The sequence below is a fragment of the Parasteatoda tepidariorum genome, chromosome 5 (assembly GCF_043381705.1).
Source record: "Parasteatoda tepidariorum isolate YZ-2023 chromosome 5, CAS_Ptep_4.0, whole genome shotgun sequence".
NCBI classification, from domain to species: Eukaryota; Metazoa; Arthropoda; class Arachnida; order Araneae; family Theridiidae; genus Parasteatoda; species Parasteatoda tepidariorum.
Genome location: NC_092208.1, coordinates 19,982,122 through 20,008,668, shown reverse-complemented (window position 1 = coordinate 20,008,668; position 26,547 = coordinate 19,982,122). Strand labels below are relative to the sequence as shown.

General features: G+C 27.7%; 1 protein-coding gene and 1 long non-coding RNA gene across 3 annotated transcripts in view; one reads left to right on the top strand and one right to left on the bottom strand.

Moving 5' to 3' along the window:
• The window catches only part of LOC107436612 (zwei Ig domain protein zig-8-like), a 466,930-nt gene that overhangs the window by 377,717 nt on the left and 62,666 nt on the right, over nucleotides 1-26,547 (top strand). The gene's annotated exons all lie outside the window — the stretch shown is intronic.
• Nucleotides 13,054-26,547, bottom strand: part of LOC139425683 (uncharacterized) — a 46,828-nt gene continuing 33,334 nt past the window's right edge. Inside the window, exon 2 of the long non-coding RNA XR_011636832.1 lies at nucleotides 13,054-13,442. This is a non-coding gene — a long non-coding RNA (uncharacterized lncRNA). The remainder of the gene's footprint in view (nucleotides 13,443-26,547) is intronic.

Below are 26,547 nucleotides of genomic sequence, written 5' to 3'. Positions count from 1 at the left end.
ATAACTTCTTTATTTTCTGACTCTTCAGTTTTTTTTTTTTATCGTATTCGTAATTGCAACAACAATTTATTTTCAATTTTCAACGGCCACGTGATCATGACGTAAGGCAGTGTCATTAACGAATCGAATTCTGATACAGATAGTCTCGACTCCCGAAGCATATTATCGAGAGAAAGAGAAATCGTCTGCAAGTCGAATATAAATATAAAAATATTTTCTGCTTTAATGGACATAGATAACAAGGGAGACGTTTTTATAGATTATTTAAATTTTTAAAGCTTTTTTTTTAAAAAAAATCTATTGAAAAAGTACTGCGTAATTCTTTTTGTTATTTTTTATGATTAATAGTTTTTTTTTCTATGTGTGTGTTTCAAAACTATAAAAGAATGAAATCTTTCAAGCTTTCAAAAGAATATAAATTGCTATTCATTCTGTAAATAGTCAGTTTAAAAATGGTTAAGTCTTAACTTTCAATATAATAGCTACTGTTTTTTTTGTTTTTTTTTTTTATTTTAAAACAATTATATCTACGAAGCAAGTTATGAAACTAAATTATTTTCTTTTTCTTTTTACGCAAAAGTTATGCTTTTCTGAAGAAAAAAACAAATATAATATTTCAAAAAGATCTAAACTTGGAAACAGTGCTTTAATGAAAACTTACATCGCAAATTTTCCTTCATTCAAAATTATAAAAGCAACTACATTAAAAAGGTAGTTTATTTTTCGGTTAGGAAAATTAAGGAATCCATGAAGGCTATGAATCATTAAGAATTATTGCTACAATCTACATTTCCTCCCTTTGCTACATTTTGAGTTTGAAATGCTTTTGCGAATTATTTAATTTATATGGGAATGATTCAACAATTCATAAGATCAAAAGCTTTGCACCAAACTTGTAAATATATCACAAATGTATGGCAAATGATTAATGCAGTTGTATGAATTAATCTATTTATGGAACAACTAATTTCCATTTGCATGTCAAGGTTAATGAATAAAAATATTGCTGATTATATTTATTGATTGGAAAAGGAAATGAAATAATTTAGTTCTTATGTGATAGGAAATATTCCATGATTATAATTTCATAATGTTTTCATAGAATTTTATCAAAAACAACTACTGATAAGCTAATGAACTATTTTTTTTTAAATTTTAAGCTAAAAGCTTTAGATTTACTAGTATTTTTAGATTTCTTATAACTAAAAAATTTGTTTTAAGGAGGTGAGGTAAATATTATTACCACCTAGAAAAAAAAACTAATCTTTTTGAATAGCTAGTATTTAAAAATATTTTTAAAAAAAATATTTATACTCAAATTCATGATGGAAACTTTATAAATTTTCAGGTTTTTAAAAATGAAACTAAGCATATTTTATTTTAAAATAGATAAAGCAAGCAAATCAAACTTTTATACAGGATGACTCCATGGTTTTGCACCTCGAAGCACTTAAAACTAATTTAAATAATCACGAAATAATAAAAATGAAAAAAATTATGAATATTTACCTGCGACTAAAGTATCTGATCATGAAATATGACTGCATAAAAGTAATTTTATTCGTATAAGAAACTATTATAATTTCCAATCATCTCTCTTAGAGTTGAGCCATCCTACATATCAGAGTTTTTTGACGAGCGAATTATTCTAAATTAATAGATTGCAAGTTTTATAATATAGTTAAGTTTACCATATTACTAATAGTGAACTTAAATAAAAAGCTGTGTTCTAATATGAAATTTAAAAAAAAGAAAAAGAATTTTAAACAAGTTGACATTATGAAATTCAAAACACAGCTAGCTTAATATTGGTAAAGACTTCATTTTTAACAGATAAGCTTAAATATACATGTAGAAAGAAATCTGATAAAATTACAGAAACGAATGGTAGTGATATTTCTCATAAAAAGAATGGTAATTCTGGTTAATGAAACCAAAATTATACTACTTATCACCACATATGTAGTGAAAATACAAAACTGAAAAGTAAATTAAACCGAATAAATGGTTATTGTGCCTGACTATAAGGTATCATGATAAAATGACCAGGTTTTTCCATAATTAACAAATTTTATCATATATTACAAAACCATATTTTGATAATTTTACCGAAATCCTAAGTAAAGCTTGTTGGTAAAAATTGCTGAGATTTCTGGTATTTCCATGGAGAAACAAACAGGGTATGTTTTATCATTCTGGTAGTTTTTACCATATTTTTCTCACAATGTTTCTTTTGTGCTATATTTTCTAGAAGATAAATCTTAAATAAGCCGGATAAAACCATGTTTAAACAAATTCAAAATTCACATTAAATCATTTTCATTTAGTAAAATAAAATTTCTGACATTATTTATATGTGCTTTAATCAAGCATGATTCTTACTGCATAATAAACAAACTTTTTTTTTTTTCAAAAATAAAACAGATACTTCACCTTAACTTTACCTTTAAAAAATGATCTAAAGAAAGAGGGATAAAGTATTTTCTTCAAAGAAATATCACTTTTCAAGAATCAGAGATAACTTGACAAAGAAATATTTCATATTAAAACACATATATGTATGCTGAATGATATGCATTTCTGTTGTATGTTGAAACATAAATTTCCTTGGCATTGAGACATTAAAGTATGTTGAAATATAAATGCATCTTGGCACTATTGTATATTGTTTAATGAAACATAAATTATTTTATCTTTGAGATATTATTATACACTGTAAAAAGTTCAGTGTATTTTCACTCCAAAAATGGTGGTTTGAAATAAATGATTTCTTAACACAGTTCTTTGAATTATTCTACTTGAAATTCAACGAGATACTCCTCCACAGTTTATACAGCGTATGCTGAAATGTAAATTTATCTTGTCATCAGGATAATGTGTGTTAAAACCAAAACTATCTTGGTATCGAGGTAATATGTTTGATTGAAACATATATTTAACTTGGCATTACAATGTTATACGGTATAAATATANATATATATTAATGGTTTTTTGAAATGATTGACTTTGACTAATACTCTCCAATCAAGAAGGCTTGAAGAATCAGAGACAAAATATAATGTTATATGGTATTGTTCAACTCCAAATTTGAAGAGATATTGATCCACAGTTTTTGAAGTGTATACTAAAACGTAAATTTATCTTGGTATTAAGATAATGTATGTTAAACCACAAACTATCTTGGAATTGATATATTATTCATTGAAACATAGATTTTTCTGGACATTGAGATATTAGAACGTAAAAATAAATGTTACTTTAAAGGAAAACATTCTTAGAATGGTCAAATTCAAAACCGATCGAATTTCTCTTTAATGAAATTTCTTATGCTAGTTTACTTGCACTGAAATTTTTCGAAATACATTTTGTGAAATACTCTCCAGTCAACAAATCTTGAAGAATCAGAGCAAAAATATACTTTCTGAAATTCAAAATTCGTAAAAATACATCGTCGTTTTTCAAAATGAAAAAATATAAAAGCGCTTACCTTATATATATGCATTTTATACGACTTGATGTTTACCGCACAATAAATAAATTTTCTAACCTTTTTTCCAAACTAAAATATATGAGTTGCCTTTACTTTATTCAAAAAGCAGCAATCTATAGAAAAGCAGTAAAAAAAAAGTTTATTTCAAAGAAATATCTCTGTATCAAGCTTCAGAAATAGGCTCCCTCAAAGTTTCATTTCTCTGATATCTTGGCATTGAGATAAACAAAACTCTGGAATCTCGCACAGAACTCCTAAGAATAGGAATATATTTATCTCATCTTTATAGGACATAAAAATTTCTTTTTTCCAATACAAAGGAAAGAAGTTGAAAAAATAAAATTTACAAACTATTCGAAAAATTGCCAAGAATCTTTGTTTGCTTTATCAGTGAAAATTCAAAGAAAAATAGTTATTAAAAGGGTTGTTTACTTAGAATTTTTCTACTTTTATCCAAGAAAGAGTTTTTGAATTACTCCTATAAATTCACTTTTAAGACTTTCATTAATTTCTTTTAAAGCCATGCATTTTATAGTTGCTGTAACTACTTTTTTTTCTAAGGAAACTTAGTAGTAAAGGTTTTTTTTTATTTATATTATCAGTTCTAAAAATAAAGAAAATTTATTCGACCTTAAAACTCTGCACTATTTTATTTCTGAAAAAGTTTAATTTGTTTTTTCCCCTTGCATTTCTTCCTACGTAGCCCGTTAAAAGTATAGGTAAAAAAACTATATACATAACTATAAAAAATTTTAAACTATATTTTTTCCTCATTTTCAATGAAAGTTATGAGTTTTAAATTTAAATTTTAAAGCAGTAATACTAGAGTTGTTTATGAATTATTGAAATGTCGCCTTAATGGTAGCCTGTCTTTGCAAAATTTATTGCAAATATTCTAAAAAGATATTTTTTTATACATTTTGGAATTTTAAAAATATTTTTAAAAGCATCAGGCATGTGTTTGTTCGATAAAATGAGTGTTTTTTTTAAAAACGCAGGAAATGCATTTATTTCTGCCTTTGAAATGCTTAAACTAAGAAATTCAATTTAAAAAAACGCTTAAGTAACACTAAATCTAACAGAGATTAAGAAGCTAAGCAGACCATTTCACTTTGAAAGAGTTGGATTTTTATCACTGTGTTTTTAAAACTGAAGATTTGAAAAAATTTATGCCAAGCCAAATGAGGAATTTTGAAAGTTAGATAAGACATTCAACACTGTTCAAAATAATAAAGTTAGCTCATTATAACAAAATAAAATTATTGTAGGAAGTTTAAGCTAAGACATCTCTAGAAATTTTTCTCCGTGTCTCCATTCAAAATTCCGAACAAAATATAACTTTTTTAACATGGTTACTGGTTGTTAAGGAAAAAGAATAACTAAAAGGATATAACAACAACAACATCCAAGCATAATAAAACTTTTAAGCACCACGACTATAATTTTAACATAACATAATTTTTATACAATTCAAACGACATAATTGACATCTGAGCAATTGTTCTCTAAATGTTTTATAGCACACCAATGATAAAACATTCAGCCACGACAGATCTCACTTAGAACGTAAAGTAGTCTACTGTTTAGGCAACCACCGGGATCGAATCTATGAGCTATTTTCTATCTATTTGCTTTCTATGAGCTATTTTCCATGAGATCGAACCTATAAATAACCTATGTCTGTGCCGCTGGAACACTTGACAAGACGACAAATGATCATCAGCTATACTTTTTCATCTAATAGGGGATACTCTAGACGAGAGGGGATACTCTATAGGTAATCTCGAGAGGGGATACTCTAGACATATAAGGAAGCTGTTTGACAAAGCCTTATGTGTCTTTCTTTTTTCTACTAAACATATAATTATTTCAAAGTACTGCACATCATTTTCTGCACAATCAGTAAGAGAATTTAAAAAAAAAAACTTTGAGCTACTTTTGACTATTTTATAATTGATGTACCAGATATGGCTAAACTTTGTCAAAATAGTGCTTCGATATCAGAAAGGAAAAAATATATACGTGCAATTTCCAATTTCACCGTACTACTAAAAATATGAAAAAAGGGGGAATAATATCTATAGGACCAACCGGACTGTATGGGGGTAAGGGAGCTGACTTCTTGCCAGAAAGATCTCGGGATAGAATCTCGGTCAGAGACAAGGATATTCTCTCCTTCTTCTATCTCTGTACTATTTTTTCTTCTTACTGTGGGAGCACAGTCGGATCACATAATATAGTGTAATAATATAATATAGAAGAAAGCCTACTGATACCAGTTGGCTTTCATCTTCTCTTCCTGCTTTGCAGCCCTTTGGTGATCTCTGGCTTTCTGTACTACAGAGTTCCACGTCACTTTCTCCGCAGACTTCTTTATCCAGTTTTTTGTTCTCAGTTTTTCAGGTCTTCCTCAACCTGATCCAGCCATATTAGCTTTGATCTTCCCTATTCCCTACTCTTATATAATCTCATTTTCATGATATTCTTAGTCATGTGTGTTTGTTTCATTCTCCTGAAAAGTCCAATCCTCTGTATTCCTTTAGTTTTGATAAATTTTATGATGTTTTTCTCTTTCATTAATTTTTCTATTCATCTTTACGTGATAAATCATCGTATGGATTACTAATTGAGTCATCATTTTCATTAATGGTGCCTAAATTATTATGATTATTTTCAATAATTTTTTTAGTTAAAGAATAGGTTCAAGATCCATATCTGGTGTATATTTGAATTTTTTGGAGATAGTACATGCAAATTTCTGTGGATCGTCAATGAAATTAAATTTCAAAGAATAATTTATAAATAAAAAAAATGTGGGTCAAACAATTTATAATTACTGTTGCATAGTACAAAAATACTATTTCTAAACTAATTACTTTTTAGTTCTATAACAAAAATAAATTACCAGAAACTTTTAAGAAGTCTTATTCTACATACAATTTATTTTATTCCAAGGCTTACTCAAGAGTTGCATTTTGTTAGGAGGAAAACGTTTTTTTCGATGAATTTTATTCCATTCACAATGCACTTTTGTTTTCCTCGTATTCTTCAGCATACAGTATTTTTTTTTTTACATATCGCATTTTCTAAAGTACTTCTATCTATAAAAATATCAGTAGTTCGCTCTAATCCTTGTTTTTTTAAGAATTTAAGATGTTTTTCTTGCAGAAATCACTGGTTGAGAGGAGAGAGAAGTTTTGAAATTCCTGCTAAAATTCAAAATTCCCGTTATGCTTTTTTTCACTTCAATTCCTGTTATGGTTGGTTGTTTTCGTTTCTCATATGGATGATAACATTCCTCTTTTATCAAAGAATTTACTTGTTTTGACAGCAAGATTTCTCTTATGATGCGTGAGAGATTATAGAGTTCTATTTTAAAGCAATACGGCTTTACACTATGTAAAAACAGTGACTAATGGAAAAAGTTTTTATTTTTTGTAAAATTATGTTTTGTAAGTAAAAATGAATAATAACGAACATTATCATTTCGAACGTTACGAAATAATGATGAAAATTATCATTAAAATAAATTCCAATAGTTGTCAGAGAATAAGAATACTCATAATTCATTTCGAATTTTCATTTATCTAATTCAAACAATAGTGACAATGCAAATTTTTATTCAAAAATCATTTAGGTAGACAGTGATGTAATGTGATATAAAATCAAAAGTAGCATTCTGATAATAAATGAACGGGAAATTGCTTTAGCAATTAAAGAATATTCAATCTAAGGTAACTTTTAATTTATATAATGCATTCAAATTTTACAGTCACTTTCAGTTTGCTTAATTCTTATTCTTAATTTGCTGGTGATTTCTTATTTTTTATTCTAATTGATTTATACGACATTGATACTTATATTGTCAATATTTTTAATATCTGAAACAATTAATTCGATTTAATATTTGGACTCTTCCTGTGGCAGTGCCATATGGTATTAGCCTCTACTTTTAATGTATAAGGAATGCACGTTCTTTGTTACTGCTTCTCTTTATGCGCTTCAAAAGACCTCCTTTACCTTAAATGAATAATAAACGAAATAAAATTATATATTTAATTATATTCTAAATAACTATGTTCAAATTAGAAGGGATTTTTGACCATTTTTGTTTCTTTCCATTCACGTTTGACAAGTCTTGAAAATGGGAGCCTATTTTTGAGTGCTTGAAATATGTCAACTGTTATTTGCAATCTATATATTTTTGAAGCAAACTATACTGGATGAAATTTTGTTACATTGGCTTCAGAATATATGAATATTGAATTTCCACCTGCCAATGAAACCAATGAAGTTTTTTAATCGAGTTATATCTTACCATTTCAGTTCCTTGAGAATATTTATTTTATATCATGAAAAAATTTTAATTGTCGAGTCTTATTCTGTTTTTATAATAAACAAACAATGCTCTAAAAACAATGTTATACATTTTATTTAAAAACATTAAAATTATGTATAGCTCAGAATTATTAGCGACAATTCTTAATATTTTAATCCGAATTCAGAGCAATTATTGCGTAATTTTTTACTAAGTAGAATCATATTGCACGAGGATAAGTCATGTAAGAACTATTTAAACTTTTAAATATTTATGTAAGCTTTATTTTTGAAAAAATTACTATGGAAAATGATTATTACATCATTTTGCATTTTAAATCCTCCTTTAAATTTCCATTTAAATTCTTTCATATAAATAATTTAACATTGAATTTTAAAAAAAACTATTTAATTCTATCTTGAAATATTTTTACGAATAAGTATCGAAAAACTATCTCGACTTTTATAACTTAAGTATTTCAAAACGAACCATTTTTTATGCCAAGGCATCAAAAAATTTGAAATCAGTTTAAACTCAAAATTCATTTCTTGCTTGTAAAATGAAATTATTACATCCTTCAAATTTTTATTTCCATTCAATAAAATATTTTTATTCGGAAATATTTTCAAAGTAACAAAAATAAATTCGACTCAGTAAGTACTTAACAAAAGTATACTGTGAATTTGACGGAAGTGAAAAAGGACTTATTCTTAAGGTTTTAAAATATTCAACCGATAAATATACACACCACTTATAAAACCATATTTTCAAAAAATTTTGATATAAAAATTGTGTGTGGTAAAAGAAGATGCTCTCAATAAATTTGTGCATTCAATTCTGCAATATGATAAAAAAAAGAAGGGAAAAAAAAGAGAAAAAAATATATAAATTCTAACTCACGTAAAAACTTTATCGTGTTTTTCTTCCTAAATTCCAAAATATTTTGAAGAAAGACGTTCCTTTTTTTAGGGTAAGAATTTTTTTTTTCTTCGAGGTAAAAAGACATTCCACGTTTGGAAGACGTCGCAAAATTCTGCACATATCTGTATTTTATCGGTTTTCTTTTTTTTCTCTGCGTTTTGGTATCTATATTTTGAGTTTCAGTGTCTGATATAACTCAGAATCAAGATTTTAGGTCAATATATGGACGAAACAACTCATGCTGAAAGAGTACATTTGATATAGATTTGTTTTGAAAAAAGGATGATTTTTTTTCTAAGATTTAAATTTGTTCCAGATAAAATGAACGAAAAAATGTCGTTTTTCCCTTTTAATACTATTGTGCAAACATTCAATTTTTGATACAGATTAAGTAAAACTTAATTCAGTTTTCAATTCAGTTTCCCTTCTTCCAATCCTTTTGTTGATAAAATTATTTTTTTTATTTAATTATTAAATATAATATGGGGCATGGTTTCGGATAGTAAAGGCACAATTTGTTTAAATCATTATTTTACGATGATTTCCCTGCGTAATAAACTTGTCTTAGATAAGTTGATTATAAAATAGATGTAGGTATTTGTTTTGAAACAGCAATTTTTCATGAATGCTGTTATTTAATATTGTTACACAATAATATCAATCATTCTTACATTTAAATGAAAAAAGTATCACTTTTTTTCTCTAGTGACACTTTAATTCATGGAGCCATGAAGCTTCTCCATTTTGATTTACAAAAATTTTGTATGTTTATTTACACAAAATTTACTGACTTTTTTATGTCTATGATATCATATTTTATTTTGCTTTGATAGATCATGAAGAGTACAAACTTCTCTTCAATCATTTTAATCAAACATTTTAGAATCTTTCTAATTTCAAAAACTAATTAATCATGATACGGATAATGACAGACTGCCCCATGCCTAAACAGAAGAATATAGATAGTTGTGGAAAAAATTGCAGACAAGAACCCGGAGAAGCATTAGCATATATAGATGATATACATTTGCCGCGTGTCCTACTAAGTCATGAATGCTTACATGTATTCTTCGTAAAAGTAATACGAGGACGCATTATAAAGAGACCAATATGTATAGGAATTGCAGGTTCCAGAACCAACTACAGATAGATATGTACCAGCTTTTATGCATTCTAAAAATGGGCACAACTAATATTCAAATTTAACAATTCCATATGCAGCATATATTCATATTTGTGGAAAATGCATGCGGAGGGAGAAATGCTCACATCTCTATCAGATGTTCATTCAATGCCGGCAGGTTTTAATCCACGGAGTTCCAGGTTTGTAATAAAATATTTTAAGCAATATAGTTTACACCCCAATCCAGAGAGAGTAAAGAAGCTTTACGTAATGGCCTCCACAATGATACATCATGACAAACATTTCATTCTCTTATAAAATTGAGCAAACTAAGCAAAAACTGAAATTAAAAATACTGATCTCCTAACTAAGCTATTGAGACCATATTTTCCGAATTGTAACTATCGAAACCATTGTTGTGAAACCTTGATAGTGCCATTGAAATCGAAACTAGTGTGTCATGATATATGTCACTGCTGTCGCTATCTCATCCTGGGCTGGGATGTACAACTATAGTGGTTAGAGAATCCTACTACAAACCTGGAGGTAATTAGTCTAAATCCTGTAGGCAGCAAACGAACATCTCTCTCACATTTCTACCTTCGCATGCTTTTTGCTAAAAATGTGCATGCAGTTTCAATTTTGAATGCTGTTTCTAATTCGGTAATTTTTTTATTTTGGAGCTATTTTGACAAATTTTTGATCAATTTTGAGGAACATTTTCTTTTACAGAGAGGGAAATAAAATTAGGCAGTGCGCAATGCTGATTACATTGCGCACTGTTTGCCATCCTGCTTTTGGTTTTTGTGGTTTTTGCGAATATTTAACATACCCTTTTGTCAATAACCGGCCACTCCTGATGGTTTTCTTTGCTTATTTTTTTTTTAAAAGTTTTTATTTAAAATTTAAATTGTCCACAAACTATAACGGTCTTTTACCAGGCAATAATATAGATCAAAAGACATAGAAATGAAATTTTTTAACCTATCAAAACATTTATGGCATCATCTGATTTAAATTAATGTATAGACTGCATTTAAAAATTACATTATATCAAAAGTCTTAAAACAACAAACAGTTATCATTATGATATAGTTTTTTTATTCTAAATTTTTTAAATGCAAATTGAATTTTTTAAATGGTGAGTCAGCAAATAAAGCACTTAGATCAAAATATTTATGCCAAAAATATATTAAAATATTTATACGAAAAAATTAATATTAAATTAAACGCATAAAACGTTAGAAATTCCAACTAATTTATATTATCCATCTTTGATTTTTTGATTCTATTAACAATAAAATCATGGATTTAAAAAAATAAAAATTTAAATATTTTATGCAAATAAATAAAAATTAAAAAATCAACATCATTCATTCATATTTTAATTAATATTGCTGCATCTTCTTGACTTTAAGGGAATAAAAATCTTAAATCATTTGTCAGATGTGATTGATGTGAAAGGAGCTTTTAGATTATTATTCCATCAATTAGTTTAATAAATATTCAGGGGTGTACTGATACCTTCTGTGTTATACACCCCTTAATAATATCTATTTGTCTTTCCGTCAATATATCACTCTGTATTCTTTTGCATTAAAACCTACTTCCATACCCGAAGTACCTTACTTCAATGTACCTTTCTTAGTGCCTTAAAAGGGTGCAATCTTTGATTAAATTGGCTGCAGTCTTCCAAAGAAGAATGACATAATTATGTAAATTGCTACATGTTCCGTGAAGCCCGCCATTGATATTATTCTATGGAACTGCTAGAGAGAGAACTCCACCCCTTCTTTATTTCGTTCTTTTGAAAGTGAAATATTTTCACCAATTATGTCTTGATTAATGATTTTCAATATTATATCCATCGTCAATAAATTAGATTTTATAAAATTTAGTTGTTTCTTCGAATGATGCTAGATCAATTGCATTTATTAACATGGCAGCTTAACTAATTACATTTTTTAAAAATTTAAGACGAATCAATTAATTGATTTTTTCAATGCATATTGAATATGTTTTGAACATGTTTGAATTGTGTTTTGAACATGTGTTTATGTATGTAATGAACACGAGCCATATCAGCTATGCTAATTTTAACTATATTCGTTGATCTGGATATAAGATTCATAAAACTAATATTTCGGAAATTTTTATTTGAAGAAATTGTAAATATTAGTTTAATAAAAATTAGTTATTGTTTTGAAAGCTAAAGTGAGAAGTAATCTAATTCAACTCTTTTTTATCTGTTTCAATTTTGTGATAAAAAAATATTCTTTTTGGCTTTATGTGATATTCTATAAAAAAAGAATATCATAAAAATGTTTTTATATACTTTTTTAATCTATGTTTGTGTTCCTAAATTCCCCAATATAATCCCTTTTTTTATAAGTAAATGAATATAATGCTTTGTTTAAATATTTTCCAGTTTTTTTTAATGAATAATAAATAAATAAGTAACCAGATCTAAAAAATTAAAAATTTAAAAAAAGGGAATAAATAATCTACTTATTCCTCTAATCTAAAGTGATTTTGTTTTGAGAAAAAAAAAGATTAGTGCCTTAGTAAATGAGCACTAATCCAAATGAATAAAAGAAAACTTAGTTTACAAAAAAGCAGCTTTGTTATGACAGTTGAAACAAAAAAATTGTCCTTAAACCAGAAAGAGAAATATAAAAAACACAATAGTTGCATTAAGTGCAAAAAGGTCAAGTTAAACTTTTTTTGGTGAATTACATTTTGTTTTATTAGTTTATAAATAATCGTAGAGAAGCTATTTTTGAAGAATTATTTATGGAATACTAAATATAAATATTTGCAATATTATTACCATATAAATAGCTAAAAAACTCTTGAATAACCAAAAAACACCTGATACAACTTACGCTTCTAAACTTATTTTTATTTATTAAGAATGTATGCATGAAATTATTTTTATTGATAAGGTTTTTATTTCTGATTAACATTTAGTATTTAGTCGTGAAATTCATGGTGTATAATTTGTTTTAAGTTACTTGATATAGGACGTTTTTGGATTGAACCAAACTTCATACGCATAAACATAAAGCATATATATTTGAGTCATAGCAGAAAACATATACTTGATGATTTTTATTAAGTTTGAATTTTTTTTATTTTAATACAAATTTTAATAACGTAAATAACTCATGAATAATGAAAAATAAATAACTCATTGAGATATTTACGGTTTCTGGAATTATTTTATTTCTCATTATTTTCCCAATGGATTAACTAAACGGATTAAAATTTATGTGTGCTAACCAAAAACATATCTTTGTCAATAGTCGCACCATTCTAAATAAACAAGCTACCTCTTTTTCACATGCTCATCCCAAAACAAGTGACAAATTCAACGTCAATTTTTTATTCAACGACGATTTTAACTATTGTTCTCATTTTTTATTTTATCACAGTAGATATTTTATTGCAAGCCGACTTGACTGTGTAGGGGTCAGAGAATTGGCCTTGCATCAGAAAGGTCGTGGGTTGGAATTCCGGACAAAGCATGGATGTTCTTTTATATCTGTCCTTACTGTCGGAGCAACGTTGTCCCACCTAATACGGTGCACCTGAAAGAGTTGCATGAAAATCTGCTCTGTAAATGCCTGGATTAACGAAATGTTAGCACAGATGGGAATTGGAAATTTTAAAAAAAATGTTTAATTATAAAACCATCAATTCAATAAACATTTTTGGAACTTTTTTAACTAAGTATAAATATTTCAACTGAATTCATATATTCATCTCAAATTTATGCGGGCAAACCAAAAACATATCTTCATCAATAGTCGCACCATCCTAAATTAAACAAGATATTTATTTTTTATATTCTCATCACAAAACAAGCTTCTATTCAGTGACAATTTCAAATTCTGTTCTCATTTTCCCTGTTTCCTATTTTTATCATGGCAGGTGTTTCATTATGAAACCAATAATTCAGCAATAGATTTCTAAGAATTTTCTTAATTAAGTGTGAAAAATTTAACTGAATTCATGTTTTTATGATTCAAATATTTTAAAACACTCCTAAATTATCAAAAAATATACTTACTATGCTACTTACGTTATAAGAAGCAATTTAACTTTTGACTTATTTAATGATGGAAGGTCAAGAATTTTTTTATTTTAGTTTTTTTTTAATTTTGAAATGAAATTTATACTTGGAAATATAAGAAATACCTTTGGCAACGTTCGTACTATACTAATTCAACAAATTATCTCAAGATTTAGCAAGATAGTGTAGAGTGTATTTAGGTTAATTATTTCTGCGAAAATAATGATATGTTAAATTTTTTGCTCCGTAGCATGTTCTGGTAAAAAGGGATTTCACGATAAAATGTTCCTGCACCCTGACTGCCAATACTTTTTAAAGTAATTTTATTAAAAATTTTAGACAGTACATTTCATCTGAGTGATCGTTTCAATATAAAATTATTTTTCGAGAAGCCAATTTTTTTTAATTAATTTCAATTAGTTTAACGTAATATAGATATTTATTAAATAAACGTTATGAAAAAATTCATAAATTAACTCTAACAAGGGAAACTAGGGAAGTGTGACTCGCCAGTTTTGAAATAAACTAGTGGGATGTATGCCTTATGAGGAATTATTTTAGGGGGCAACACTCGTTTCGGCTCATAGAGGGTCCTGTGAGAGATCAAAAATAATTCAATATATAGAAAAATCGTTCTTTTATTACTTCAATGCAGACTATTAGTTATTGTAATTATCTCATACTCCAATTAATTTTGTGGTACTTTCACGTACTATATAATGAATATTTATTGTCAAAATTATTTCGAAAATTTTATGTAGCTGTAGTTTTTCAGAAAAACCTGTAAAGTTAATTTTAAAAAAAAATTTGACATCAAATTTTTCAATTTTTTTTTTCAAAAAATCTTCCGAATTAATTGGAGAACGTAATTGCAAATCAATTAATTAATTAATAATTAATTAATTTTCTAATTAATTAATTAACTAATTAATTGCAAATTAATTGGAGTATGAGATAATTACAATAACTAATAGTCTGCATTGAAGTAATAAAATACCGATTTTTCTATATATTGAATTATTTTTTTATCTCTCACGGGATGTTCTATGGGCCGAAACGAATGCTGCCCCCTAAAATTATTCCTCATAAGGCATAACATCCCACTAGTTTATTTCAAAATTGGCGAGTCACACTTCCTAGTTTCCCTTGTAAGAAACGGTTTATGAAATTATTTATTTTCTGATTTATTTTATAATGGCTAGTTATAATATTCTTAGGGCGTAGTTTGTTTTGAGTCGTCATCATCATGTTTCCATTCGGTAACTAAATTTATGCATGCAAACATAAGACATATCTTTGTCAGAGGTCATACCATCCTAATTCAACAAGATATTTCTCTTCCACGCATATATTTTCACATATTAAACTTCTATTCAGCTACAATTTCAGCTTTTGCAATTTGCTTCCCTATTTTCAATTTCATCAGGTGGATGTTTCAAAAGAAAAACTTAATTCCTGGAGACATTTTCTTAAAATTAATTTAGTTAATTAGACCCAATACAGATTTTTATCAAATAGATAATACGAGAAACTCATATATTATCACAAAAAAACTTTTCAAAGTTATGGTGTATGGAACTATTTATACTTCTGATTTACTTTATAATGGTTAGCCGAAAAATTGCGGGCGTAGTTTGTTTTGAGTCATTTGGTTCAGAATGTTTCCATTTTTGAACCAAAATTTATGCGTGTAAACAGAAGACATATCTTTGTCAGTGGTCGTACCATCCTAATGCAACAAGATATCTCTTTTCCATGTATATTTCATAACATATTAAGCTTCTATTCAGCATGTATTTCAGCTTTTGCTTTCCTTTTCACTCTTTTCTATTTCATCAGAGTGGATGTTTCAATAGAAATGTCCGGAGACATGTCAAGAAATTTTTCACGCCCTGTCGCCTTTTCTCCAAATAAACGGAGAGAGAAATTTGACAGCTCTGGGAGTGGCGATATGAATCGTTACAAGTTTTTCATCTTTCTTTGTATAGCCGAATCTGTAAACTTACTCTAAAAGCTAGGAATTTCTTTCACACACAGGGTGTTAGAATGTAAAATTCCCATGGAGAAGTAATATTACATGGGATAAATGTCTGAAATGATTTTTAGATTAAGTCCTTTTACGTAATCATGTTTCAGGAGGAAATATAATTGTGTTAGACATAAAGATTTTCAATTTTCTGGATTCGTGTTGTGATAAAGCATTAAACTTTTATAACCTCTTTTCAAACTCTACTTTCATGTTAGATGTATAATTCTAATAAGCGTGGTTTTTTTTTTAATGTTTATTTATAATCTAGCGAATGACTTAATTTATGGACATGATTTGTAGAAACCAGAATATAGCCTGAACATTGATAAAATATAGCAAACGAGAACACATTTCAATTCAATTTCATCATTATTGCTTTATAACATATATTAAAAGCATAACACATATTAAAAATATTTATAAAATAAATATGCATACATTAAACAAATATATAACATACATTAAATATATAAGAAAGCACCGATAATTAATATTAGTCCCATTTTAAAACATTAAAATTTTAACCCTTAAACAAATTTAACACTTGCAGTTTTGAACTAGGCACTAAAAAAAGTATAGTCAAAGCTATTAGAATATTGTGAAATTTTCCATATCGTGAAATTTACCTTGCTTTTGTTGATAGTTATCGTGTAAAATTTGGCAAATATCGGTTAATATTTTGATGAAATGCTGTTGTCACACATTTTTATTTTTTATAACCACTAAAATAATGCCTTCAACTGCTTTTTTTTCCTCATTTACAGATATATGTGAGATATTTACCCATTAATAACGCCGCAAATATTTATCCAAAGCATTGTCAATGATATCAGTTAACTTCTTGTAGGAGCATTGTATCATTTTTGAGAGAAAAAAAATCGAAACAATGAAGGAGCTTATGCTGATTATGTAGCAAAGTTTTTAACATTGAAATTTTTCATTTAAAGAACAACGTTGGATTCTGATATTGCATTGCAAACCATCTAACATGCAATAAAAGTAGGAAAAGTAATAATTCACTTAATAAGATTACACCCCCCATCCAACCAAAGCTTGATACATAGTCCCATTTTTCAGGCCTGTATATTTTAATGGCCATGGTAAAAATTGCTTAATTTAAACACCTGTAAGGCGACATTGACAGTACCTAAACTAGCAAGTTTCTATCAAAGCTTTCTCGAGTCAACCAAAGATAAGATTTTTAGTCACTATAGCTTTAACGTTATTCTTTTCTCATACGCGATGGTAATATAGTCGGTTGTTAGGATCGAACTCACGACTTCAAGCTCTCCAGCAACGGAATGGGTAACACCTTAACCAAATGAACCAATAAAGTATTTTTTAATAAGACTAAGAACTTTTTTTTCTGCAGGCACTGTACTTTCGTTCTTCACCTCTGAAGATGCTGGGAGCGTTGCTCATTTAACGTTACCCAGTGGGCACGCCTTTGAACATAAGTCACGGAGGCGAGCAACATTACCCACGCCACACTGCCGAAAATACCCATACATAGGGTGGGTCACATTGACACATCGTACAACAGAGAACAACACACAGAGAGGAAAAAAAAACTATACCCTGAGCGGGATTTGAACCCGTGACCACTGGTAAGACTGTGAACTTTCCGGTAGTAAAATCGATAGAAATAATCATATTAAGACTAAGAAACTTACATGAACACAAAATAATATTTTGAAACAGTGGTGCCCTGTTCTTTACATTGTCTAATAATTGTCAAGTTTTCGTACTAACTGTTATGCAATGAAGATTTTTGCATCTATTCAAAGTCGATGTGAAATACTTTATTTTCCGCCATATTGCATACTTTAATATTTGTAAAAAAACAAAAATTACATATAATTTTAAAATTGCGCTGTAGCTCTTTTTCTTTGATTAATAGTTCTTTAAAAAGTCACGTCATATCACTGGATTTTCAAATTTGTATGAAAAATTAAAACGAAATAGTTGCAGTTACTATTTCTAAGACTTCCGGATGTGTGTTAAGTCTATATTATTGCATGTCAAACAATATTGGCAAGTCAATATTGATTTTTTTTTCATTCTTTCGCCGTAATATTTTTCCCTCCCACTACTTGATAAATAGGTCAGGAAGCAAATCCATAACTTATTGCATATTTCCTAGCGATTTATTTTCTTTCTTATCTTCTAGGAACAGTCTCAAAAAAGATGACTTAAAAAACCAATTCTTTTTCAACACGTTTGCAAAATATCTTCCAAATTTTGCAACAACACGATTTTAACTAGGCCAAAAGTATCCTCTTATTACGAAAAAGAAAATCAATATCCGCTTTAGTTGCATTTATGTAACAAGCTGCATTTAGTTGGGTGAAACTTTTCTTCTTTCAAATATACACCAACGTACACCAAGATCTTTCGGAGTAATAAACCTGATTTCATTAAGTCAGCATCTCTTTTCGAAAACATCTTTCATTACTTTTCTCGAGGGCCTTCCTCAAGAATGGAAATTTCTAGAATCGCGAAAAGATAGTTCTAGCTGTTTACTATGGTATCTACCATTCAACATGTATCTGCTTGCTCAGCTTTGAGTACTGGATTCTTAAAAGTCATTTATCTTCTTCAGTCAAGTCAAAATAGAATAAAAGAGGTCTATGGGAAGTGAACAATAAATTCATAAAAGCATAAACTTTGTTCGGTTAGCAAAAATCTCTCTAAAGATAAACAATAATTTTGCCTATTTTGGATGATTTTCTTATAAATGTTTATTTACTTATTTTGTAGCTGTAAATAAATCTATTACTTTTTTTCATAAATAATAGCCAATTTGGCATAGATCTAGAGCAAAAACCTCAGAAAACTATTTATTAATAAGAGGAAAGTATATTTAATTACTATTAATTTAAGCTTAGTTCAACCTTGATTACTTGTTTAGGCTCTTTACGTTGTTTAGCGTTAAAGGTAGTCAGCCTACATCACCCTGCCCCCCTCTCGGTATTTAGCTTGGAATTTGGTTTTTTCTAATCTTTAAAAATTTGCTCTCTTAAAATCGACCATCATTTTTCTCTCCCAGTCATTTTTGATCTTCCCCTTTTTCACCTGCCATCAGGCACGCACGAAGCAGTAACATGCGTTAATTTTTCTTTTAGCGTTCTTAATATAATCTCGTTCATTTCTATTTCGTCTTATTCATTCAATTTTCAATTGTAGTTACGTTTCCTTCTAAGATTGTTTCGTTTCTAATTTTAACAGGCCAATTAAAAAATTATAATCCTGATATTAATGATTAATAAACCAATAAAATAACTAGATTTTCTTACTTATTGAAATAACTTGATGTTTACACTCCTGTTTTCAAAATAAATTAAATCGCAATTTCAGTTTTCAGGTATAATTTTTATTTAACCTAAATTAACCAACTTTGCAATAACAAGCAATCTACGAGTCAAGATTAATACGCAGATTTGACTTATTTAAAAACAGGATTTTAACTAGGCCAAAATTATCATCTTACTACTGAAAAGGAAATCAATATCCGTGTCTTATTTTGCACTAATGCAACAAGCTGCATTTAGTTTCATAAAACTTTTCTTCTTTCAAATACACACCAACCCACACTAAGATCTTCCAGAGCAATAAACCTGATTTCATTAAGTCAGCTTTCTCTTTTCCAAAACGGTTTTCATTACTTTTCTCGAGGGCCTTCCTCAAGAATGGAAATTTCTGGAATCAAGACAGTTCTAGCTATTTACTATCGTATCTATCATTCAGCATGTATCAGCTCCTTCAGCTTTGAGAACTGGATTCTTAAAAGTCATTTATCTTCCTCAGCCAAGTCAAAATAAAATAAGAGTGGACGATGTAAAGTAAGCATTAGATTCTAGAAAGCTTAATTTTTTTTTCTTTTATCAAAAATATCGTTAAACATATACAACAAGTCTTCTTTTGATGGATTTATTATCAAAATGCTAATTGTATGCTTTGTATCTTTAGCGAATTACATTACTTTTATTTAGTAAAGAAAGTAATTTTAAGTTAAAAATTAATCAGATTATTGTACAAGCTGTAATTAGAGCATTTTTAACGACATATATGCATTTTAACTTGATGCTGTTCAGCAACCATAATTCTGTTATGCAGACACATTTTTTGATTTTTTCCCTCTTTATTTGCAAAATTTGTGCAGACGCTATAGTTATAGTACATTCAGCTTTAAGATGTCTTTTGTATCATTTACATTTAGCAATTGAAGAAACAAACATTGCATATAGTCTACTGTATATTTACAAAAATAAATAGTAAATTTTATCCCCCCCCCAAATATCAAAAAACCTTTTTTTATCGATAANCCTTTACATATATATATATATATATACATATATATATATATACATACACACAAAAAGACAATCAAAAAGACTATCAGACTTCTTTTAAGGTTTCAGTATTTTTCTGAATAAGAATAAATATAATTTTACCTTTACATATTTGATATTAAGATATTTCAGGAATCGATACGCATTTACAAATATTTTTTGATATAGTAATTTCAAGCAATACACGGGGTGCAAAACCGTGAAATCCCCCAGATACAGGAGGAATACTTATTGAAGTATAATAACGCGCTTTTTTGTTTTAAAATACTTAAAAAACCTGTGCGTGTTTAGTTTGCTTTAAGTAAAAATACAACAGCAAAACTTTTTTAATAACAGCACTAACTGTAAATATAATTTAGGACTGCGTCTTTGAACATACTTGTAAATGTAAATTTATTAAGGCTACTTTAATTCATTTGATAGATTTTAAAGTTGAATTTTTACACAATCGTAAGTAGTTCATTAGTAGAAGGTCTGAATAACATGTCATACATACTTAAACGAGCTAAGTCTAATCCTATGATTTAATAATGCTACTCAGCTCTACGATATATTTTTTCGTGTTCAACCTGTATTTTTCCTTTTGTTACAAAAATTTAAATTTATTAGCTTCTGTTCAGTCCGATTGGATTAACAGAGTGATTAAGATCGTTGCTGATTAGTTTATTTACTTTAATAAAGAAGTTAACATTTATTTTTTGTGCAATAAAATTAGAATAAATTCTGCTTTGTAATGAACAGAAAACTATTATTAGTTGTCTTACAATTTTACTTAAAGCTTTAGTTTAAATTTATGCGCTCTAACTAGTCAAAATGTTTTCTAAATTTCGGTAACTATGAGCAATTATTTTAGTAAGTTAATGTGTAAGTAATTGTTAAGTAGAATTAGGTAAAATCAATTAGCAATTTTTATAAAATATACCGCGTAATAAATTATAATAAATATTAGTTTACAAGTATATGATAATAGGTTGTTCACTATAATAATAATAATAATAATAATGATAATAATAGTAATAAATGATAATAAATATAACTTATTTATTCTTAAGGGAAAATTGTAAATACTAATTTGATCAATAATGCTATACTTTTTTCTCACAAATAAACATTAATATACCCTCTTTTTGGTGATTGATTTATCAAAGAAAACTAACGTGCTGCAGTTTTAACTGCTTTAAAACAACATTTCCAAATATCTTCATTAGTATTATTTTTTCATTTAAAAAACTAAAGCTCTATTTCTAAGCTAAACTTCTATTTCTATTATTCTTTTTAAGTTTTATGTCTATATTTTCGCAAAAGAAAATGATAAGCATGTTATAAATCATAATTTTAAAAGTAAATAAATATATAAATGAAGCAAATTAAAGTTTTCAACTAAATTGCATGAAATTTATAAAATTTTATGAAATTTATGGAATTTTTTGGATAATAAGAGGAAACATCTAATTGAAATCTAACTATTAAAATAACTTATCAATTTATGGAAAATAAAAGCCTGATTTCAGTTGCTAAAATTTATTTTAAATATTTAAAATCTATATCTTATAAAAAGTTAAAAAGAATTTTAAATAAACTTCTGAAACATTTCCGAAAAAATATTCCAACACGTAAGTGTGAAATAAATAAATCGAATAAATGAAACAAATTAGAGTTTTTCAATGAATCACATAATTAATAAAAACGTTTGCTTATAAATTTAGGAAACTTTTAGAAAAATAAGAAGAACCATCGATCTCAGATCGAACCATTAAAATAACTTTTCAATTTATGGAATTTAGAAATTCGACTTCAGCTTCTGAAATTTTATTTTGAATATTAAGAAATCTTTATCTTAAGACAAAATTAAAAGAGTTTCAAATACTCTTCTGAGATAATGTCTAAAATAAGTTTTTCTATGCCTTAAGAATTTTTTTTTTCAGAACCACTAATGCAATTTTTGGTTAACCCCAAGAACAAACAATAAATCAAGCGAGCACCATTTTATAAATACCTACCCAAAATGAACTCCTTATTCAATAGGTAAATTTCGAAAAGAGGTAGACATCGTTGTTTTGCCTTAAAGGAGTCGGGTAATTGAAAATTTTTGGTACACAAAAGAACGCTCATCGACGTGGATTTTGCTAATCAGTTTAAAAGCGGATGGAATTTTCTTCCAAGAAAACTCAGTGAACCAATTTAGATTAAATTATTTTCAAGAGGAATGGCTGACTGAATTAGATATTTAAGACTATCCGCACAGCAAGCAATTAAAACCATGTTGTCCTTGTTTTTAAATATTCACTAAATGAACTACACAAAACTTGCCTTAGCGGAAGGAAAGTTGGATTTTGTGAATTTCCGATTTCATTCAGACCTTTTCAAACAAAAATAAAAATAAAATGCTTATCTCTGCTGACTTTAAAGTTGAAGTAAGTAGTGACGACTTACCCCAATTAGAAGACTTAATGTTACATTTTATGTTCGTTCTAATAGAATAAATATTTAATTAGATTTATTCCACAGCACTTGAGGCATGGAATAAATGTTCTGTTAGTCATGCAATTGGTTGACTACACATTTAATTAGATTTTGAACAGTTCAAATACTTCAGCCAAAACAAGTATGAAGTATTCTATTAAATTAAACTAAAAATAAGCAAGATTGTGAAGCATTTAAATACACATTTTTAAAGTACTTGAATGAATAAATTTCTCTTTTGGTTAAAGTTAAATAATATTTATGCTATGTATTATCCCTATGTATCTATAAATCCAGAATACACTAATAATTTATTACATTCTGTACATGTTTAAACTCTATTTCTGTAATCCTAAAAGTTAGAAGTGTTGTTTAATTTTTCTAAATTTTGAACACAATTTAATTGGATCTGCTTCGATATTCTTGAAAAACAAAAATAATAACCGTATTCAATGATTCAATTTTTAAATAATTTCTAAATATTAATATTAAAACTATATCCATGCGCTAAATGAATGAATAAAATCTTTTTTAAGAAAAAAATAACTGGGTTTAAAATACGATTCACAATTTCTGGTGAGCTGCTTCCGGCAGGTGCTTAATAGTGTAAATTTGGTGCATGATTATTCTATTCGCAATTTTTCATACTTAAACTTTACTATAAGTGTTTAAATAGTTTAATTTTTTTTGTGATTGGATATTTCTGAAATTTTCTGATAAACTTTTCTGCAAGTTTCCGTTTTTTTTTATAAATTTTTTTTACCGTTTAGATGCTAATATTCTAAAAAAAGAGCATGGGTACTGTTCAAATTTAATGACCAATTGAAATCTGAATATTATTCTTCATACATTTAGAATGTACATTATGTAGTATTTTTACGTTTTTGTGTTTAGTTCAGTTTCATTTCAATAATAATTTGATTTCTTATAAATTTTATATTATTTCCATAATTTGTAAGTTTTTATCCAGCTCGTAAAGTAATTTACCGAAAATAAAGAACAATGAATTACTTACTTACAAGCATTACTGAATTACTTGCAATCATTCAAAGGGATATAATAAGAAAGACATAAAATTATACTAGACATCACTTCATATAAAGTACAAAATTCAAAATTTATTTTAAAGTTTTAGTGTCAAAATATTAGTTTAAAACCTAATATTCCATTTCTGGAACTTTAAAGGCTTCAAGGGTTCTATTTTTAGATTCCAAGTGATTTATTGAGTTATGTTGTGTGCGTTTCATTCTATTGAGTTTCATTCAATTCAGAAGTTGAGTTTCATTCTATTGAGTATTTAGGCTAAATAAAGATATTTGAATGGAAAAAAAAAGGTTGAATGTGCTTAGGTCCAACTTCTTTTGGCGTGAATTAGAAGGTTACTGATAGTAGATGGATTCTGACAGAATATATAAAAAGTATTGCATGATATGCACTCTTTCATGTTCAGTTATTTTCCCTTTCGTTGAAATTCTAACTATTGAAAAAAAATTTCTTCTGACAAGGGCACGGCTTTCATGAAGTTTTTATACTTTTTTTGCATTTTTTGATAGTGATAGATTTAAAACTTAACATCAAAAGGTATACATATAATATATTCTCAGCAACAGTATTAGATAGATTCTTGCTATCGACAGTTATTCCTTTACGATTCTTGTGATTTACTCTACTTCCACAATAAGATTTTTGTCACCTAGTGAATTAAAAAATATGTATGTCCTTTTCTTATTTGTCTCATTTTCAAACCCCTTTCTCATTACATCTCATTTACACCATTTCCAAAAGATACATAACAATGCAACAAATATGCCTAGTAAGAAATATTTTCTAATTTAGATTTGAAAGATCTCGACACATTTTTGTTAAAGCCTGATTTGTTAAGAGTTTGATATGATATGAAAACATAAATAAAAATAACTTATAGCTTGTTATTTTATTCCGTGTGTGTTGAATATTTTTTTCTAAATTACATTGTTGAAGATGAAGTGCAAAATCAAATCTTAGAGTCAAGTGCAAATAGAAACGGAAAAAAAATGAAATCCAAATTTTAAAATCGAATACTAAAGTTAAATGTAATTAACTTACATAATTAAAAAATGTCAGAAGTAATTTTGTAAAAATATCATGATTGCATGATTTTGCTCCTCTTGATTCAGTTTAAAAAATATTCCCGGTGAATACGCAAAATATCTTGTCAATATAATCCTTTTTTGCTTTAAAAATTTTGAACTATTAATAGATTCCATATTTTGCATTTTATAAGCAGATATCATTTTGCTCCGAGAGAAATTAAGTACTGAAACATAGAAGAAGCGATCTTGACCATAGTCAGTAAAAAAAAGCACCTGTCAAATGTCAATGTTCCAGAAATGGAGCATCGTTAAAAATGGAACATTGTTAAAAACTCAAGTGAATTCTTCTCTCTCATATTTTTTACTCATATTTGAGAAATATAAAAAAGGTTATTATCCTATAAAATATACTTATAGGAAGAACTAATCGAATTGTTTCGAAAAAAATTAAAGATTCGCATAAATCAAAAGGAAATCTTCTGAGTTCCATGTTTCTAAAGTTTGGTCTTATTGTACTTTTCTACATGCTGCCTAAACCAATATGAAGTGAATTGCTTTTTCAAAATATTAAAATGACTTTAGAATCAACAACGACGCCCGGTGGCTGAGCGGTAACGCTTCGCCCTGTCGTCCCACAGGTACCTGGTTCGATCCTCGGGCCGGGCATGGTTGACTCAACCTTTCATCCCTTCAGTGGGTCGATAAATGAGTATCAAGCATGCTTGGGAACTAAACACAGGGAGTTCCGCTCTCGGCTGACCACCTGACAGGAACATCTGCTCCTGCACCCCAGAACCCAAAGGTCAAGAAAACTGAGATGGGCACAGTAGGCCTTGGTCCTCAAGAGCTGTCCCGCCGCTGAGTTTTAGAATCTACAATATTTTATTATGCTAATATTCTTAGAGTAGTATCGGAATGAATTAAGGTATTTCTATCTAAATTAATCGTAAAATTGTGTATTTTGAACTTACAAAATTAAGGTACATGCTCGTTATAGGCTATTTGTTAAATAATGATTCTGACAAAAAAAGATTCTCATTAATTTTGAGAAAAATAGACTAAATTTTGACAACATTTTTCTTTGATTCATAGAAAAGTTGAAAAGTTTTGAACAAAAACAATTAAAAGAATTCTTAATTAATGATGTAAGTCGTAAACATATTGCCAGAATCTCTCCGTATATATTTGTTTTCTAAATGGAACCACTAAGAGCCTTAAATTTCTAACTTTTTTTATTTTTTTAATGGTTTTTAATTTTTGAAACTCTTATTACATTATGCCTTTATTTGTATCTTCAAACTAATTTTTTTTTAAAATTTACATAGCACTTTCGTATGAACCAAATTTTTCATTTTACTAATCAAAAAATTAACTAGAATTCAAATATGAATTTAAACGCTCTGATTTTATTATCCATTAAAAAAATAAACAAATATCGAGAAAGTTTCCTTTAAAAATACTAAATTCTTTCTTTTGATCATTTTAAAGTTTCATAATTAAAAGTTTTATTATTAATTTTCAATGTAAAAAAATATTAAGTTGTAGGCATAAAATCCGTCTAACTTTCAATGTATTTTGAAAAGTATGAATGTTTTTTACAAACTTAAGTAAACCTATATATTGTGCGAACGTAAGCAAACCTATATACTTTACAAATTAAACTTAATTGTAGTATGTTTATTTTTTTAGCTATATATATATATA